Source organism: Buteo buteo, chromosome 13 (assembly GCF_964188355.1).
Source record: "Buteo buteo chromosome 13, bButBut1.hap1.1, whole genome shotgun sequence".
Lineage (NCBI taxonomy): Eukaryota > Metazoa > Chordata > Aves > Accipitriformes > Accipitridae > Buteo > Buteo buteo.
This window is the reverse complement of record NC_134183.1, coordinates 39,787,427-39,792,375: the sequence shown is the minus strand read 5'-3', so window position 1 is coordinate 39,792,375 and position 4,949 is coordinate 39,787,427. Positions and strand designations below refer to the sequence as shown.

Here is a 4,949-nt window from a genome sequence, read left to right as displayed (position 1 = left end):
GGGACTGTGCCCAGCGTCAACGTCCGTTCTTTTTCCGGCCGAGGAGGGAGACAAGGACGCTTAGCATTACCAAGCGTAGAATTACCAAGGGAATTAATCCTCCTATTTAGGCTGGGCAGGTAGTGGTGGCCCAACCTAATGCATGGAGGACCCCGAGATAGAGGAAAGCAGGGTTGGCATACGTTTACAATACAGTTGTGTCGACCAATCAAATTACTCATGTTAAGGGGTGGGCTAATCAGTTACTATTGCTCCCAAGATCAGTATGTGCTTCTCCCGGGCAGGTGGTGTGGACAGATGCTCAGTGGGGTGTTAATCTTCATTGTTCTAAACCAATGTCCCTTGCAGGTGGAGGGGCTTTATACTCGATTTAGGTTGATTGCTGTTCTGGCCGTGGCTGTATACCCGGGTTTTTTTGAAAGACAAATCTCCCAATCTCCCATTGGTTTATCATCTGCATGGGGTGTTCTCAGCCAGTGAGAGCCAGTCTAGGTTGGGTCGTCAGGTGACGTTGATGCTGAGGTAAAAGCCCTTAGTCCTAGGCAGTGTTTGTTCTTCTAAGCAAGTTGTCTAGCAGTTGGCACCTTGCCTTTCACACCAGCGGTGAGGGCCTTGCCCTGCCAGTGCTGTGCTGTGCTCCCCCACAGCTCCTGGCTTGTCCTCCCTCCTGGCACAGGCCTGCCCTGGCTGCTCCCTGACAGCCGAGGGCTGCCCCCGCCACCGTGCAGGGTGCCGAAGAGCCAGAGAAACCCCTCCTCTCCGTGCCTGGTGCCATTCCTGTCCTGCCCAGCACTGCTGGGAGTGGAGGTGGTTCCCAGTCACCACAGGACAGGGCTGACCCACCCGCACTGGGTGGTGGCCAGGCTTAAATGCTGCCAGGTGTCCCAGGGAAGGCTCTGGGCAGGCTGAGCTGGTAAAGCCTCTTGGTGAGGGTGAGGGATGAGGTGGCAGTGCTGAGGCCTGCATTTTTGGGCTTGTGTTTGCTGGTGCCCCGTCCCATCCACAGGCCAGAGCATGCAGCGGAGACAAAAGCAGGATGGAGAGCGCTGGGATGTGGGTGCTGATGTGAGCATGGGGATCATGGCCCCAGCCTATCTGCTATTGCTCGGGGGAAAGTATTTCGCTGCAGATCAAGAGGTCCCTGGCTCTGCTCCAGGTGCCCTCTCCATTGCCCCTTTCCTTCTCCGTTCATACTGACTCTCTCTCTGAGCTTCTTTTTCCCTTGCAATGCTTCCCCCACCCTCAGTGGCATGGCTGCAGGGAAAGGACCATGCACCAGCAATGGGCTTGTCTCTCCTTCTCTTTGGCTGGTCGCTCACTGCACGTGTCCCTCAGGGTTTCCCTTTTCCTTAAGATGCTGAACCACCCAGGCAGGCTACCAACAGGTCCTCCTCCGCTGCTGCTCTGTTGGGAGCAGCTGGGTATGCGACTGAAAGAAGCCCTCTGGGAAGCCTCTGGCTCTTTTCTATCCTGCCCATCAGGGTCGGTGATGGCAGGGCATGGTCTCCTGAAGGCACAGGCACCACCATGGCCTCTTCTGCACTTCCATGTCTTTCCCATAAGAGGAGGAGACAGGAGAGCCCCACCCCTCATCACCTCATCCTTAAGCCAAATTTGGGAAAGGCCCCTGAGAAAGGTTGGCCATGTGTGCAAGGACTGGGGACGGGTCAGGCAGAATATCCCCAGGACCCCAGGCAAGGTCTTAGGTCTATGATGTGTCTTCAATTCATTGTTAGCAATGAGGTCAAAAGAAGGACCTCTTCTGTAGCTCATAGTTGGTGCTGGCCCCTTCTCTTCCCCCCACCCCCACCCCTTGCCTGCTGCTCCACACCAGTCTGCCTTTGTGAGACCTAAAGTGAGGGGCACTTTGTGAGTGCTGGCAAGACCTCAGATCCAGGAGGTGCCTCCCCTTCATCTTTAGCAATGAGGGCCATGCTGTGCAGGCTGTCTTTGGAGGTGAGCTGCTGTAGGTTCAGGCCTAGGGAGGACAGACAGCTGGTAGGGTTGTTCTGCATGAGGTCTGAGGTGAGATCAGGCTCTTAAGTTCTGCTCAAGAGCCAACAACGTTGGCCCTCTTGTCATGGCTGGTACTCGGCACTGGTCCATTCTCTTCCCCAACATGCCTACCTTGTCAAGGGGAGCAGGATTTCCCTTTCATCCAGGAATTTGGGGGGGGGTGGGGGGGTGGGGGAGGGAGCGAGGACAAGTGCCTTAGGCAAGGGGCTTTCACTGTCTCCCTGGGCACCAGGCACAGTGTGCAGCTGAGTCCCACTGCTGGCTGCAGCGTGGTCAATTGCAGGGAGCCCAAAAGGGGACTGCGCCCCGTAGTTGGCAGGATTCGAACCTGCGCGGGGAAACCCCAATGGATTTCTAGTCCATCGCCTTCACCACTCGGCCACAACTACCTGCTCCAGCCCTCTCTGCCCTGCTGATCACGTGCCCTGTGCAATGACACCCGGCTCCCTGGGAGTTTCAGGGCTAGGCTCCACTCGAAGATTTGCAGTTGGGACCTGCACTGAGCATGACGGGCACCTGCTGCCAGCCTTGCAGAGGCCTTGAGAGGCGTAACCCCAGGGGCTACAGCTGAAGCTCCCAGCGCCTTGTCCTCAGCCGGGCACCTGGGATATCCTGCCACGGGAGGGGGGATGGTTTCACCCTCCAGCTGGTGTCTCTGCTGCTTCCAGGGAAGAAGAGAAGGCAGCTGTGTGGAGACAACCAGTGTGAGGTGAGATATTAGACCCCACTTTGCTTCTCAGATTTATCTGAGGGGGCCTCCAAGCCTGCTGTGAGCACTACGGTGGGGACACTGCTGCAGGGCAGGTGGTGATCTGCCGGCAGCACTTCCAGCCTCTTGGGGACGTAGGGCGGCGTCAGCCCTTCAACAAAGACCATGACCGCCGTGCAGGTTGTTGGCGTCTAGGGGCAATGGTTTGCGAGAGTGGGAGAGATCCATGGAAAAGGCGAGGTAGAGACTGGCTGAGCTAAAGCGTGGGCGGGCAAAGGGAGAATAAACGGGGGGTGTGGGTGACTTAGAGGGAGACTGGGGAGAGCTTGATTTGGTGGAATAGGTATGTGCAGAGCTTTTTTCCACCACTGCAAGCATTGTCCAGTTCCTGAGCAAGGACCAAAATATCAAACGATCCACAAAAGCGGTAATTTACACCACCAGATGAAAGTGGCTCCCCTTCTGTCTTGGCTCTGGAGCAGGAAAATGGCGTTAAGGAGGCAGTGTGGAGGGGGTGCACCTGGCAGTGTCTGACTGCATGCAGAACAAGGGTGGGAGGTGGTTGCAGTCGAGAGGCTGAGCATGAGGAGTGGCTTGAGGAAGTGTGTGTGCGGGGGGCTGGAGGGAGGAGGCCAGCCAGTCTGTGGAGTGGAGGAGCAGGAGGCTGGCCAGGCTCTGACCTGGAGGAGCAGGAGGCAGCACTGCCCACAGGTGCATTGCTGGAATATTAGTGAGCACAGCTGCTTTCCAAGCCGTTGACCCAGCTTTGATTCCTGGCCAAGGCAGAGAGACGTCTCTTCAGGCTGGCTCCAGGGTGGGTGCCTTACATCTTCTGCAGGCAGGCTCTTCTGCTCAGAAAATGCCCAGCTTTCCCCTGGGGTTTCAAGCCAGTCCCTTTGCCTCCTTGCGGCCTTGAGACCGACTGAGGCCAGTGCTTTCTGCCTGTTGGGAGGGCTCCAGGCTGGGCTCCTCACTGTAGTGAGGTGGTACAGGAGCCAGGAGGGAGGCTTTTTTTGGCCTGGCACAGAACTGCACCTGCTGCTGCTCCTCCTGCTGCTGCTGCTGCTGCTGCTGCTGCTGCTGCTGCTGGTTGCACCTGGCAAGAAAAGCATGCTGCCATGGCAGGGTACAGATGAAGATCAATAATGCTGTCCTGGTTTCAGCTGGGATAGAGTTAACTCTCTTCCTAGTAGCTGGTACGATGCTATGTTTTGAGTTCAGTATGCAAAGAATGTTGATAACGCTGATGTTTTCAGTTGTTGCTAAGTAGTGTTTAGACCAAAGCCAAGGATTTTTCAGCTTCTCAAGCCCAGCCAGCGAGAAAGCTGGGGGGGCACAAGAAGCTGGCACAGGACACTGCCAGGGCAGCTGGCCCAAACTGGCCAACGGGGTATTCCATACCATGTGACGTCCCATCTAGTATAGGAACTGGGGGGTGGGGGCAGGGAATGGCCGCTCAGGGACTAGCTGGGTGTCGGTCGGCGGGTGGTGAGCAATTGCACTGCGCATCATTTGTACATTCCAATCCTTTTATTATTGCTGTTTTCATTTTATTAGTGTTATCATTATCATTATTAGTTTCTTCTTTCCTGTTCTATTAAACCGTTCTTCTCTCAACCCACGAGTTTTACTTCTTTTCCCAATTCTCTCCCCCATCCCACTGGCTGGGGGGGAGTGAGTGAGTGAGCGGCTGCATGGTGCTTAGTTGCTGGCTGGGGTTAAACCATGACAAATGCCTAGGTGGTGGTCAAGGGACAGGCTGTGCTTCATGAGGCCAGCAATGCAATTGGGCTGTGTGGTGGCAGGAGGCCTGCTCCTTATGTAGTGGCTCAGAGGCCTGTCTGTCAGATCTGAAGTCACCCTGGAGAGGCTGACCTAACCTGTCCAGGCTCCGGCATTGCAGAGGCATCCTGAAGTTTACTGGAACTGGATGTAACGATGTTCCTGGTAAGTAAGAACTGAGACACTCTCATTTCTCTTGCAGCTTGCAGCTTACAGCCTGTGGGCCAAGGGAACCACAAGGAGCCCCTCACAGCTAGACTCTCTACCTAAAGGGGACAAAGCTTCTCAAGTCTCTGATTCCAGGGCTTGCTTAGAGCAAAAAGCATGGTTTTGCTGTGCTGACAGTCAAAACCCAGTCTGGACAGTGGGGTTGTATGTGGGGTGTGTGTTAGCACAGTATTTGTAGACTCCCGCTCTGCCAATAGCAGTTCTACAAGTAGGT

The 4,949-nt window shown here is 55.5% G+C and overlaps 1 non-coding gene across 1 annotated transcript; it reads right to left on the bottom strand.

Annotated features, from left to right (window-relative positions):
* Positions 1-2,323: 2,323 nt before the first annotated feature.
* TRNAS-AGA (transfer RNA serine (anticodon AGA)) lies at positions 2,324-2,405 on the bottom strand. Its single transcript has one exon. It is a non-coding gene; the product is annotated as a tRNA-Ser (tRNA).
* Between the last annotated feature and the right edge of the window lie 2,544 nt (positions 2,406-4,949).